Genomic DNA, 16263 nt, shown 5'->3' on the forward strand with positions numbered 1-16263 from the left:
CAAAGTTGCAAGTTACTACGTAGGAACAAGTTTGTATAGGTATTTCAAAGATGCCCAGAACTGAGCTAAACTTGGTTTGTGTCCAACTCCTAGAAATAACTTCATTCCCCATCTCCCTTACTTCCAGCTAGTAAGGATCACATTATTCCTAACAAAGTTTTGACACAGATTACCAATTCGGGCATTCAGAACATATAGCAGGTTGCTGTAGGCAAGCAGATTCTCATTCAAAGATGCAAGTTACTATGTAGGAACAAGTTTGTATAGGTATTTCAAAGATGCCCAGAACTGAGCTAAACTTGGTATGTGTCCAACTCCTAGAAATAACTTCATGCCCCATCTCCCTTACTTCCAGCTAGTAAGGATCACATAATTCCTAACAAAGTTTTGACACAGATTGCCAATTCGGGCATTCAGAACATATAGCACGTTGCTGTAAGCAAGCACATTCTCATTCAAAGATGCAAGTTACTATGTAGGAACAAGTTTGTATAGGTATTTCAAAGATGCCCAGAACTGAGCTAAACTTGGTATGTCTCCAACTCCAAGAAATAACTTCATGCCCCATCTGCCTTACTTCCAGCTAGTAAGGATCACATAATTCCTAACAAAGTTTTGACACAGATTCCCAATTCGGGCATTCAGAACATATAGCACGTTGCTGTAGGCTAGCACATTCTCATTCAAAGTTGCAAGTTACTATGTAGGAACAAGTTTGTATAGGTATTTCAAAGATGCCCAGAACTGAGCTAAACTTGGTATGTCTCCAACTCCAAGAAATAACTTCATGCCCCATCTGCCTTACTTCCAGCTAGTAAGGATCACATAATTCCTAACAAAGTTTTGACACAGATTCCCAATTCGGGCATTCAGAACATATAGCACGTTGCTGTAGGCTAGCACATTCTCATTCAAAGTTGCAAGTTACTATGTAGGAACAAGTTTGTATAGGTATTTCAAAGATGCCCAGAACTGAGCTAAACTTGGTATGTGTCCAACTCCTAGAAATAACTTCATGCCCCATCTCCCTTACTTCCAGCTAGTAAGGATCACATAATTCCTAACAAAGTTTTGACACAGATTCCCAATTCGGGCATTCAGAACATATAGCACGTTGCTGTAAGCAAGCAGATTCTCATTCAAAGATGCAAGTTACTATGTAGGAACAAGTTTGTATAGGTATTTCAAAGATGCCCAGAACTGAGCTAAACTTGGTATGTGTCCAACTCCTAGAAATAACTTCATGCCCCATCTCCCTTACTTCCAGCTAGTAAGGATCACATAATTCCTAACAAAGTTTTGACACAGATTCCCAATTCGGGCATTCAGAACATATAGCACGTTGCTGTAAGCAAGCACATTCTCATTCAAAGATGCAAGTTACTATGTAGGAACAAGTTTGTATAGGTATTTCAAAGATGCCCAGAACTGAGCTAAACTTGGTATGTGTCCAACTCCTAGAAATAACTTCATGCCCCATCTCCCTTACTTCCAGCTAGTAAGGATCACATAATTCCTAACAAAGTTTTGACACAGATTCCCAATTCGGGCATTCAGAACATATAGCATGTTGCTGTAAGCAAGCACATTCTCATTCAAAGATGCAAGTTACTATGTAGGAACAAGTTTGTATAGGTATTTCAAAGATGCCCAGAACTGAGCTAAACTTGGTATGTGTCCAACTCCTAGAAATAACTTCATGCCCCATCTCCCTTACTTCCAGCTAGTACGGATCACATAATTCCTAACAAAGTTTTGACACAGATTCCCAATTCGGGCATTCAGAACATATAGCACGTTGCTGTAAGCAAGCACATTCTCATTCAAAGTTGCAAGTTACTATGTAGGAACAAGTTTGTATAGGTATTTCAAAGATGCCCAGAACTGAGCTAAACTTGGTATGTGTCCAACTCCTAGAAATAACTTCATGCCCAATCTCCCTTACTTCCAGCTAGTAAGGATCACATAATTCCTAACAAAGTTTTGACACAGATTCCCAATTCGGGCATTCAGAACATATAGCACGTTGCTGCAAGCAAGCACATTCTCATTCAAAGATGCAAGTTACTATGTAGGAACAAGTTTGTATAGGTATTTCAAAGATGCCCAGAACTGAGCTAAACTTGGTATGTGTCCAACTCCTAGAAATAACTTCATGCTCCACCTCCCTTACTTCCAGCTAGTAAGGATCACATAATTCCTAACAAAGTTTTGACACAGATTCCCAATTCGGGCATTCAGAACATATAGCACGTTGCTGCAAGCAAGCACATTCTCATTCAAAGTTGCAAGTTACTATGTAGGAACAAGTTTGTATAGGTATTTCAAAGATGCCCAGAACTGAGCTAAACTTGGTATGTCTCCAACTCCAAGAAATAACTTCATGCCCCATCTCCCTTACTTCCAGCTAGTAAGGATCACATAATTCCTAACAAAGTTTTGACACAGATTCCCAATTCGGGCAATCAGAACATATAGCACGTTGCTGTAAGCAAGCACATTCTCATTCACAGTTGCAAGTTACTATGTAGGAACAAGTTTGTATAGGTATTTCAAAGATGCCCAGAACTGAGCTAAACTTGGTATGTGTCCAACTCCTAGAAATAACTTCATGCCCCATCTCCCTTACTTCCAGCTAGTAAGGATCACATAATTCCTAACAAAGTTTTGACACAGATGCCCAATTCGGGCATTCAGAACATGTAGCACGTTGCTGTAAGCAAGCACATTCTCATTCAAAGATGCAAGTTACTATGTAGGAACAAGTTTGTATAGGTATTTCAAAGATGCCCAGAACTGAGCTAAACTTGGTATGTGTCCAACTCCTAGAAATAACTTCATGCCCCATCTCCCTTACTTCCAGCTAGTAAGGATCACATAATTCCTAACAAAGTTTTGACACAGATTCCCAATTCGGGCATTCAGAACATATAGCACGTTGCTGTAAGCAAGCACATTCTCATTCAAAGTTGCAAGTTACTATGTAGGAACAAGTTTGTATAGGTATTTCAAAGATGCCCAGAACTGAGCTAAACTTGGTATGTGTCCAACTCCTAGAAATAACTTCAGGCCCCATCTCCCTTACTGCCAGCTAGTAAGGATCACATAATTCCTAACAAAGTTTTGACACAGATTCCCAATTCGGGCATTCAGAACATATAGCACGTTGCTGTAAGCAAGCACATTCTCATTCAAAGATGCAAGTTACTATGTAGGAACAAGTTTGTATAGGTATTTCAAAGATGCCCAGAACTGAGCTAAACTTGGTATGTGTCCAACTCCTAGAAATAACTTCATGCCCCATCTCCCTTACTTCCAGCTAGTAAGGATCACATAATTCCTAACAAAGTTTTGACACAGATTCCCAATTCGGGCATTCACAACATATAGCACGTTGCTGTAAGCAAGCACATTCTCATTCAAAGTTGCAAGTTACTATGTAGGAACAAGTTTGTATAGGTATTTCAAAGATGCCCAGAACTGAGCTAAACTTGGTATGTGTCCAACTCCTAGAAATAACTTCATGCCCCATCTCCCTTACTTCCAGCTAGTAAGGATGACATAATTCCTAACAAAGTTTTGACACAGATTCCCAATTCGGGCATTCAGAACATATAGCACGTTGCTGTAAGCAAGCACATTTTCATTCAAAGTTGCAAGTTACTATGTAGGAACAAGTTTGTATAGGTATTTCAAAGATGCCCAGAACTGAGCTAAACTTGTTATGTGTCCAACTCCTAGAAATAACTTCATGCCCCATCTCCCTTACTTCCAGCTAGTAAGGATCACATAATTCCTAACAAAGTTTTGACACAGATTCCCAAATCGGTCATTCAGAACATATAGCACGTTGCTGTAAGCAAGCACATTCTCATTCAAAGATGCAAGTTACTATGTAGGAACAAGTTTGTATAGGTATTTCAAAGATGCCCAGAACTGAGCTAAACTTGGTATGTGTCCAACTCCTAGAAATAAGTTCATGCTCCACCTCCCTTACTTCCAGCTAGTAAGGATCACATAATTCCTAACAAAGTTTTGACACAGATTCCCAATTCGGGCATTCAGAACATATAGCACGTTGCTGCAAGCAAGCACATTCTCATTCAAAGTTGCAAGTTACTATGTAGGAACAAGTTTGTATAGGTATTTCAAAGATGCCCAGAACTGAGCTAAACTTGGTATGTGTCCAACTCCTAGAAATAACTTCATGCCCCATCTCCCTTACTTCCAGCTAGTAAGGATCACATAATTCCTAACAAAGTTTTGACACAGATTCCCAATTCGGGCATTCAGAACATATAGCACGTTGCTGTAAGCAAGCACATTCTCATTCAAAGTTGCAAGTTACTATGTAGGAACAAGTTTGTATAGGTATTTCAAAGATGCCCAGAACTGAGCTAAACTTGGTATGTGTCCAACTCCTAGAAATAACTTCATGCCCCATCTCCCTTACTTCCAGCTAGTAAGGATCACATAATTCCTAACAAAGTTTTGACACAGATTCCCAATTCGGGCATTCAGAACATATAGCACGTTGCTGTAAGCAAGCACATTCTCATTCAAAGATGCAAGTTACTATGTAGGAACAAGTTTGTATAGGTATTTCAAAGATGCCCAGAACTGAGCTAAACTTGGTATGTGTCCAACTCCTAGAAATAACTTCATGCCCCATCTCCCTTACTTCCAGCTAGTAAGGATCACATAATTCCTAACAAAGTTTTGACACAGATTCCCAATTCGGGCATTCAGAACATATAGCACGTTGCTGTAAGCAAGCACATTCTCATTCACAGTTGCAAGTTACTATGTAGGAACAAGTTTGTATAGGTATTTCAAAGATGCCCAGAACTGAGCTAAACTTGGTATGTGTCCAACTCATAGAATTAACTTCATGCCCCATCTCCCTTACTTCCAGCTAGTAAGGATCACATAATTCCTAACAAAGTTTTGACACACATTCCCAATCCGGGCATTCAGAACATATAGCACGTTGCTGTAAGCAAGCACATTCTCATTCAAAGATGCAAGTTACTATGTAGGAACAAGTTTGTATAGGTATTTCAAAGATGCCCAGAACTGAGCTAAACTTGGTATGTGTCCAACTCCTAGAAATAACTTCATGCCCCATCTCCCTTACTTCCAGCTAGTAAGGATCACATAATTCCTAACAAAGTTTTGACACAGATTCCCAATTCGGGCATTCAGAACATATAGCACGTTTCTGTAAGCAAGCACATTCTCATTCAAAGTTGCAAGTTACTATGTAGGAACAAGTTTGTATAGGTATTTCAAAGATGCCCAGAACTGAGCTAAACTTGGTATGTGTCCAACTCCTAGAAATAACTTCATGCCCCATCTCCCTTACTTCCAGCTAGTAAGGATGACATAATTCCTAACAAAGTTTTGACACAGATTCCCAATTCGGGCATTCAGAACATATAGCACGTTGCTGTAAGCAAGCACATTTTCATTCAAAGTTGCAAGTTACTATGAAGGAACAAGTTTGTATAGGTATTTCAAAGATGCCCAGAACTGAGCTAAACTTGGTATGTGTCCAACTCCTAGAAATAACTTCATGCCCCATCTCCCTTACTTCCAGCTAGTAAGGATCACATAATTCCTAACAAAGTTTTGACACAGATTCCCAATTCTGGCATTCAGAACATATAGCACGTTGCTGTAAGCAAGCAGATTCTCATTCAAAGATGCAAGTTACTATGTAGGAACAAGTTTGTATAGGTATTTCAAAGATGCCCAGAAGTGAGCTAAACTTGGTATGTGTCCAACTCCTAGAAATAACTTCATGCCCCATCTCCCTTACTTCCAGCTAGTAAGGGTGACATAATTCCTAACAAAGTTTTGACACAGATTCCCAATTCGGGCATTCAGAACATATAGCACGTTGCTGTAAGCAAGCAGATTCTCATTCAAAGATGCAAGTTACTATGTAGGAACAAGTTTGTATAGGTATTTCAAAGATGCCCAGAACTCAGCTAAACTTGGTATGTGTCCAACTCCTAGAAATAACTTCATGCCCCACCTCCCTTACTTCCAGCTAGTAAGGATCACATAATTCCTAACAAAGTTTTGACACAGATTCCCAATTCGGGCATTCAGAACATATAGCACGTTGCTGCAAGCAAGCACATTCTCATTCAAAGTTGCAAGTTACTATGTAGGAACAAGTTTGTATAGGTATTTCAAAGATGCCCAGAACTGAGCTAAACTTGGTATGTCTCCAACTCCAAGAAATAACTTCATGCCCCATCTCCCTTACTTCCAGCTAGTAAGGATCACATAATTCCTAACAAAGTTTTGACACAGATTCCCAATTCGGGCATTCAGAACATATAGCACGTTGCTGTAAGCAAGCACATTCTCATTCAAAGTTGCAAGTTACTATGTAGGAACAAGTTTGTATAGGTATTTCAAAGATGCCCAGAACTGAGCTAAACTTGGTATGTGTCCAACTCCTAGAAATAACTTCATGCCCCATCTCCCTTACTTCCAGCTAGTAAGGATCACATAATTCCTAACAAAGTTTTGACACAGATTCCCAATTCGGGCATTCAGAACATATAGCACGTTGCTGTAAGCAAGCACATTCTCATTCAAAGATGCAAGTTACTATGTAGGAACAAGTTTGTATAGGTATTTCAAAGATGCCCAGAACTGAGCTAAACTTGGTATGTGTCCAACTCCTAGAAATAACTTCATGCCCCATCTCCCTTACTTCCAGCTAGTAAGGATCACATAATTCCTAACAAAGTTTTGACACAGATTCCCAATTCGGGCATTCAGAACATATAGCACGTTGCTGTAAGCAAGCACATTCTCATTCACAGTTGCAAGTTACTATGTAGGAACAAGTTTGTATAGGTATTTCAAAGATGCCCAGAACTGAGCTAAACTTGGTATGTGTCCAACTCCTAGAAATAACTTCATGCCCCATCTCCCTTACTTCCAGCTAGTAAGGATCACATAATTCCTAACAAAGTTTTGACACACATTCCCAATTCGGGCATTCAGAACATATAGCACGTTGCTGTAAGCAAGCACATTCTCATTCAAAGATGCAAGTTACTATGTAGGAACAAGTTTGTATAGGTATTTCAAAGATGCCCAGAACTGAGCTAAACTTGGTATGTGTCCAACTCCTAGAAATAACTTCATGCCCCATCTCCCTTACTTCCAGCTAGTAAGGATCACATAATTCCTAACAAAGTTTTGACACAGATTCCCAATTCGGGCATTCAGAACATATAGCACGTTGCTGTAAGCAAGCAGATTCTCATTCAAAGATGCAAGTTACTATGTAGGAACAAGTTTGTATAGGTATTTCAAAGATGCCCAGAACTCAGCTAAACTTGGTATGTGTCCAACTCCTAGAAATAACTTCATGCCCCATCTCCCTTACTTCCAGCTAGTAAGGATCACATAATTCCTAACAAAGTTTTGACACAGATTCCCAATTCGGGCATTCAGAACATATAGCACGTTGCTGTAAGCAAGCACATTCTCATTCAAAGATGCAAGTTACTATGTAGGAACAAGTTTGTATAGGTATTTCAAAGATGCCCAGAACTGAGCTAAACTTGGTATGTGTCCAACTCCTAGAAATAACTTCATGCCCCATCTCCCTTACTTCCAGCTAGTAAGGATCACATAATTCCTAACAAAGTTTTGACACAGATTCCCAATTCGGGCATTCAGAACATATAGCACGTTGCTGTAAGCAAGCAGATTCTCATTCAAAGATGCAAGTTACTATGTAGGAACAAGTTTGTATAGGTATTTCAAAGATGCCCAGAACTCAGCTAAACTTGGTATGTGTCCAACTCCAAGAAATAACTTCATGCCCCATCTCCCTTACTTCCAGCTAGTAAGGATCACATAATTCCTAACAAAGTTTTGACACAGATTCCCAATTCGGGCATTCAGAACATATAGCACGTTGCTGTAAGCAAGCACATTCTCATTCAAAGATGCAAGTTACTATGTAGGAACAAGTTTGTATAGGTATTTCAAAGATGCCCAGAACTGAGCTAAACTTGGTATGTGTCCAACTCCTAGAAATAACTTCATGCCCCATCTCCCTTACTTCCAGCTAGTAAGGATCACATAATTCCTAACAAAGTTTTGACACAGATTCCCAATTCGGGCATTCAGAACATATAGCACGTTGCTGTAAGCAAGCAGATTCTCATTCAAAGATGCAAGTTACTATGTAGGAACAAGTTTGTATAGGTATTTCAAAGATGCCCAGAACTCAGCTAAACTTGGTATGTGTCCAACTCCTAGAAATAACTTCATGCCCCATCTCCCTTACTTCCAGCTAGTAAGGATCACATAATTCCTAACAAAGTTTTGACACAGATTCCCAATTCGGGCATTCAGAACATATAGCACGTTGCTGTAAGCAAGCACATTCTCATTCAAAGATGCAAGTTACTATGTAGGAACAAGTTTGTATAGGTATTTCAAAGATGCCCAGAACTGAGCTAAACTTGGTATGTGTCCAACTCCTAGAAATAACTTCATGCCCCATCTCCCTTACTTCCAGCTAGTAAGGATCACATAATTCCTAACAAAGTTTTGACACAGATTCCCAATTCGGGCATTCAGAACATATAGCACGTTGCTGTAAGCAAGCAGATTCTCATTCAAAGATGCAAGTTACTATGTAGGAACAAGTTTGTATAGGTATTTCAAAGATGCCCAGAACTCAGCTAAACTTGGTATGTGTCCAACTCCAAGAAATAACTTCATGCCCCATCTCCCTTACTTCCAGCTAGTAAGGATCACATAATTCCTAACAAAGTTTTGACACAGATTCCCAATTCGGGCATTCAGAACATATAGCACGTTGCTGTAAGCAAGCACATTCTCATTCAAAGATGCAAGTTACTATGTAGGAACAAGTTTGTATAGGTATTTCAAAGATGCCCAGAACTGAGCTAAACTTGGTATGTCTCCAACTCCAAGAAATAACTTCATGCCCCATCTCCCTTACTTCCAGCTAGTACGGATCACATAATTCCTAACAAAGTTTTGACACAGATTCCCAATTCGGGCATTCAGAACATATAGCACGTTGCTGTAAGCATGCACATTCTCATTCAAAGTTGCAAGTTACTATGTAGGAACAAGTTTGTATAGGTATTTCAAAGATGCCCAGAACTGAGCTAAACTTGGTATGTGTCCAACTCCTAGAAATAACTTCATGCCCAATCTCCCTTACTTCCAGCTAGTAAGGATCACATAATTCCTAACAAAGTTTTGACACAGATTCCCAATTCGGGCATTCAGAACATATAGCACGTTGCTGTAAGCAAGCACATTCTCATTCAAAGTTGCAAGTTACTACGTAGGAACAAGTTTGTATAGGTATTTCAAAGATGCCCAGAACTGAGCTAAACTTGGTATGTGTCCAACTCCTAGAAATAACTTCATGCCCCATCTCCCTTACTTCCAGCTAGTAAGGATCACATAATTCCTAACAAAGTTTTGACACAGATTCCCAATTCGGGCATTCAGAACATATAGCACGTTGCTGTAAGCAAGCACATTCTCATTCAAAGATGCAAGTTACTATTTAGGAACAAGTTTGTATAGGTATATCAAAGATGCCCAGAACTGAGCTAAACTTGGTATGTGTCCAACTCCTAGAAATAACTTCATGCCCCATCTCCCTTACTTCCAGCTAGTAAGGATCACATAATTCCTAACAAAGTTTTGACACAGATTCCCAATTCGGGCATTCAGAACATATAGCACGTTGCTGTAAGCAAGCACATTCTCATTCACAGTTGCAAGTTACTATGTAGGAACAAGTTTGTATAGGTATTTCAAAGATGCCCAGAACTGAGCTAAACTTGGTATGTGTCCAACTCATAGAAATAACTTCATGCCCCATCTCCCTTACTTCCAGCTAGTAAGGATCACATAATTCCTAACAAAGTTTTGACACACATTCCCAATTCGGGCATTCAGAACATATAGCACGTTGCTGTAAGCAAGCACATTCTCATTCAAAGATGCAAGTTACTATGTAGGAACAAGTTTGTATAGGTATTTCAAAGATGCCCAGAACTGAGCTAAACTTGGTATGTGTCCAACTCCTAGAAATAACTTCATGCCCCATCTCCCTTACTTCCAGCTAGTAAGGATCACATAATTCCTAACAAAGTTTTGACACAGATTCCCAATTCGGGCATTCAGAACATATAGCACGTTGCTGTAAGCAAGCACATTCTCATTCAAAGTTGCAAGTTACTATGTAGGAACAAGTTTGTATAGGTATTTCAAAGATGCCCAGAACTGAGCTAAACTTGGTATGTGTCCAACTCCTAGAAATAACTTCATGCCCCATCTCCCTTACTTCCAGCTAGTAAGGATCACATAATTCCTAACAAAGTTTTGACACAGATTCCCAATTCGGGCATTCAGAACATATAGCACGTTGCTGTAAGCAAGCACATTCTCATTCAAAGATGCAAGTTACTATGTAGGAACAAGTTTGTATAGGTATTTCAAAGATGCCCAGAACTGAGCTAAACTTGGTATGTGTCCAACTCCTAGAAATAACTTCATGCCCCATCTCCCTTACTTCCAGCTAGTAAGGATCACTTAATTCCTAACAAAGTTTTGACACAGATTCCCAATTCGGGCATTCAGAACATATAGCACGTTGCTGTAAGCAAGCACATTCTCATTCAAAGATGCAAGTTACTATGTAGGAACAAGTTTGTATAGGTATTTCAAAGATGCCCAGAACTCAGCTAAACTTGGTATGTGTCCAACTCCTAGAAATAACTTCATGCCCCATCTCCCTTACTTCCAGCTAGTAAGGATCACATAATTCCTAACAAAGTTTTGACACAGATTCCCAATTCGGGCATTCAGAACATATAGCACGTTGCTGTAAGCAAGCAGATTCTCATTCAAAGATGCAAGTTACTATGTAGGAACAAGTTTGTATAGGTATTTCAAAGATGCCCAGAACTCAGCTAAACTTGGTATGTGTCCAACTCCAAGAAATAACTTCATGCCCCATCTCCCTTACTTCCAGCTAGTAAGGATCACATAATTCCTAACAAAGTTTTGACACAGATTCCCAATTCGGGCATTCAGAACATATAGCACGTTGCTGTAAGCAAGCACATTCTCATTCAAAGATGCAAGTTACTATGTAGGAACAAGTTTGTATAGGTATTTCAAAGATGCCCAGAACTGAGCTAAACTTGGTATGTGTCCAACTCCTAGAAATAACTTCATGCCCCATCTCCCTTACTTCCAGCTAGTAAGGATCACAAAATTCCTAACAAAGTTTTGACACAGATTCCCAATTCGGGCATTCAGAACATATAGCACGTTGCTGTAGGCAAGCAGATTCTCATTCAAAGATGCAAGTTACTATGTAGGAACAAGTTTGTATAGGTATTTCAAAGATGCCCAGAACTGAGCTAAACTTGGTATGTGTCCAACTCCTAGAAATAACTTCATGCCCCATCTCCCTTACTTCCAGCTAGTAAGGATCACATAATTCCTAACAAAGTTTTGACACAGGTTGCCAATTCGGGCATTCAGAACATATAGCACGTTGCTGTAAGCAAGCACATTCTCATTCAAAGATGCAAGTTACTATGAAGGAACAAGTTTGTATAGGTATTTCAAAGATGCCCAGAACTGAGCTAAACTTGGTATGTCTCCAACTCCAAGAAATAACTTCATGCCCCATCTCCCTTACTTCCAGCTAGTAAGGATCACATAATTCCTAACAAAGTTTTGACACAGATTCCCAATTCGGGCATTCAGAACATATAGCACGTTGCTGTAGGCTAGCACATTCTCATTCAAAGTTGCAAGTTACTATGTAGGAACAAGTTTGTATAGGTATTTCAAAGATGCCCAGAACTGAGCTAAACTTGGTATGTGTCCAACTCCTAGAAATAACTTCATGCCCCATCTCCCTTACTTCCAGCTAGTAAGGATCACATAATTCCTAACAAAGTTTTGACACAGATTCCCAATTCGGGCATTCAGAACCTATAGCACGTTGCTGTAGGCTAGCACATTCTCATTCAAAGTTGCAAGTTACTATGTAGGAACAAGTTTGTATAGGTATTTCAAAGATGCCCAGAACTGAGCTAAACTTGGTATGTCTCCAACTCCTAGAAATAACTTCATGCCCCATCTCCCTTACTTCCAGCTAGTAAGGATCACATAATTCCTAACAAAGTTTTGACACAGATTCCCAATTCGGGCATTCAGAACATATAGCACGTTGCTGTAGGCAAGCACAATCTCATTCAAAGTTGCAAGTTTCTATGTAGGAACAAGTTTGTATAGGTATTTCAAAGATGCCCAGAACTGAGCTAAACTTGGTATGTGTCCAACTCCTAGAAATAACTTCATGCCCCATCTCCCTTACTTCCAGCTAGTAAGGATCACATAATTCCTAACAAAGTTTTGACACAGATTCCGAATTCGGGCATTCAGAACATATAGCACGTTGCTGTAGGCAAGCAGATTCTCATTCAAAGATGCAAGTTACTATGTAGGAACAAGTTTGTATAGGTATTTCAAAGATGCCCAGAACTGAGCTAAACTTGGTATGTGTCCAACTCCTAGAAATAACTTCATGCCCCATCTCCCTTACTTCCAGCTAGTAAGGATCACATAATTCCTAACAAAGTTTTGACACAGATTCCCAATTCGGGCATTCAGAACATATAGCACGTTGCTGTAGGCAAGCAGATTCTCATTCAAAGATGCAAGTTACTATGTAGGAACAAGTTTGTATAGGTATTTCAAAGATGCCCAGAACTGAGCTAAACTTGGTATGTGTCCAACTCCTAGAAATAACTTCATGCCCCATCTCCCTTACTTCCAGCTAGTAAGGATCACATAATTCCTAACAAAGTTTTGACACAGATTGCCAATTCGGGCATTCAGAACATATAGCACGTTGCTGTAAGCAAGCACATTCTCATTCAAAGATGCAAGTTACTATGTAGGAACAAGTTTGTATAGGTATTTCAAAGATGCCCAGAACTGAGCTAAACTTGGTATGTCTCCAACTCCAAGAAATAACTTCATGCCCCATCTCCCTTACTTCCAGCTAGTAAGGATCACATAATTCCTAACAAAGTTTTGACACAGATTCCCAATTCGGGCATTCAGAACATATAGCACGTTGCTGTAGGCTAGCACATTCTCATTCAAAGTTGCAAGTTACTATGTAGGAACAAGTTTGTATAGGTATTTCAAAGATGCCCAGAACTGAGCTAAACTTGGTATGTGTCCAACTCCTAGAAATAACTTCATGCCCCATCTCCCTTACTTCCAGCTAGTAAGGATCACATAATTCCTAACAAAGTTTTGACACAGATTCCCAATTCGGGCATTCAGAACATATAGCACGTTGCTGTAGGCAAGCACAATCTCATTCAAAGTTGCAAGTTTCTATGTAGGAACAAGTTTGTATAGGTATTTCAAAGATGCCCAGAACTGAGCTAAACTTGGTATGTGTCCAACTCCTAGAAATAACTTCATGCCCCATCTCCCTTACTTCCAGCTAGTAAGGATCACATAATTCCTAACAAAGTTTTGACACAGATTCCCAATTCGGGCATTCAGAACATATAGCACGTTGCTGTAGGCAAGCAGATTCTCATTCAAAGATGCAAGTTACTATGTAGGAACAAGTTTGTATAGGTATTTCAAAGATGCCCAGAACTGAGCTAAACTTGGTATGTGTCCAACTCCTAGAAATAACTTCATGCCCCATCTCCCTTACTTCCAGCTAGTAAGGATCACATAATTCCTAACAAAGTTTTGACACAGGTTGCCAATTCGGGCATTCAGAACATATAGCACGTTGCTGTAAGCAAGCACATTCTCATTCAAAGATGCAAGTTACTATGAAGGAACAAGTTTGTATAGGTATTTCAAAGATGCCCAGAACTGAGCTAAACTTGGTATGTCTCCAACTCCAAGAAATAACTTCATGCCCCATCTCCCTTACTTCCAGCTAGTAAGGATCACATAATTCCTAACAAAGTTTTGACACAGATTCCCAATTCGGGCATTCAGAACATATAGCACGTTGCTGTAGGCTAGCACATTCTCATTCAAAGTTGCAAGTTACTATGTAGGAACAAGTTTGTATAGGTATTTCAAAGATGCCCAGAACTGAGCTAAACTTGGTATGTGTCCAACTCCTAGAAATAACTTCATGCCCCATCTCCCTTACTTCCAGCTAGTAAGGATCACATAATTCCTAACAAAGTTTTGACACAGATTCCCAATTCGGGCATTCAGAACATATAGCACGTTGCTGTAGGCTAGCACATTCTCATTCAAAGTTGCAAGTTACTATGTAGGAACAAGTTTGTATAGGTATTTCAAAGATGCCCAGAACTGAGCTAAACTTGGTATGTCTCCAACTCCAAGAAATAACTTCATGCCCCATCTGCCTTACTTCCAGCTAGTAAGGATCACATAATTCCTAACAAAGTTTTGACACAGATTCCCAATTCGGGCATTCAGAACATATAGCACGTTGCTGTAGGCTAGCACATTCTCATTCAAAGTTGCAAGTTACTATGTAGGAACAAGTTTGTATAGGTATTTCAAAGATGCCCAGAACTGAGCTAAACTTGGTATGTGTCCAACTCCTAGAAATAACTTCATGCCCCATCTCCCTTACTTCCAGCTAGTAAGGATCACATAATTCCTAACAAAGTTTTGACACAGATTCCGAATTCGGGAATTCAGAACATATAGCACGTTGCTGTAGGCAAGCAGATTCTCATTCAAAGATGCAAGTTACTATGTAGGAACAAGTTTGTATAGGTATTTCAAAGATGCCCAGAACTGAGCTAAACTTGGTATGTGTCCAACTCCTAGAAATAACTTCATGCCCCATCTCCCTTACTTCCAGCTAGTAAGGATCACATAATTCCTAACAAAGTTTTGACACAGATTCCCAATTCGGGCATTCAGAACATATAGCACGTTGCTGTAGGCAAGCAGATTCTCATTCAAAGATGCAAGTTACTATGTAGGAACAAGTTTGTATAGGTATTTCAAAGATGCCCAGAACTGAGCTAAACTTGGTATGTGTCCAACTCCTAGAAATAACTTCATGCCCCATCTCCCTTACTTCCAGCTAGTAAGGATCACATAATTCCTAACAAAGTTTTGACACAGATTGCCAATTCGGGCATTCAGAACATATAGCACGTTGCTGTAAGCAAGCACATTCTCATTCAAAGATGCAAGTTACTATGTAGGAACAAGTTTGTATAGGTATTTCAAAGATGCCCAGAACTGAGCTAAACTTGGTATGTCTCCAACTCCAAGAAATAACTTCATGCCCCATCTCCCTTACTTCCAGCTAGTAAGGATCACATAATTCCTAACAAAGTTTTGACACAGATTCCCAATTCGGGCATTCAGAACATATAGCACGTTGCTGTAGGCTAGCACATTCTCATTCAAAGTTGCAAGTTACTATGTAGGAACAAGTTTGTATAGGTATTTCAAAGATGCCCAGAACTGAGCTAAACTTGGTATGTGTCCAACTCCTAGAAATAACTTCATGCCCCATCTCCCTTACTTCCAGCTAGTAAGGATCACATAATTCCTAACAAAGTTTTGACACAGATTCCCAATTCGGGCATTCAGAACATATAGCACGTTGCTGTAGGCAAGCACAATCTCATTCAAAGTTGCAAGTTTCTATGTAGGAACAAGTTTGTATAGGTATTTCAAAGATGCCCAGAACTGAGCTAAACTTGGTATGTGTCCAACTCCTAGAAATAACTTCATGCCCCATCTCCCTTACTTCCAGCTAGTAAGGATCACATAATTCCTAACAAAGTTTTGACACAGATTCCCAATTCGGGCATTCAGAACATATAGCACGTTGCTGTAGGCAAGCAGATTCTCATTCAAAGATGCAAGTTACTATGTAGGAACAAGTTTGTATAGGTATTTCAAAGATGCCCAGAACTGAGCTAAACTTGGTATGTGTCCAACTCCTAGAAATAACTTCATGCCCCATCTCCCTTACTTCCAGCTAGTAAGGATCACATAATTCCTAACAAAGTTTTGACACAGGTTGCCAATTCGGGCATTCAGAACATATAGCACGTTGCTGTAAGCAAGCACATTCTCATTCAAAGATGCAAGTTACTATGAAGGAACAAGTTTGTATAGGTATTTCAAAGATGCCCAGAACTGAGCTAAACTTGG

Source organism: Diceros bicornis, chromosome 14 (assembly GCF_020826845.1).
Source record: "Diceros bicornis minor isolate mBicDic1 chromosome 14, mDicBic1.mat.cur, whole genome shotgun sequence".
In the NCBI taxonomy this organism is placed as follows: domain Eukaryota; kingdom Metazoa; phylum Chordata; class Mammalia; order Perissodactyla; family Rhinocerotidae; genus Diceros; species Diceros bicornis.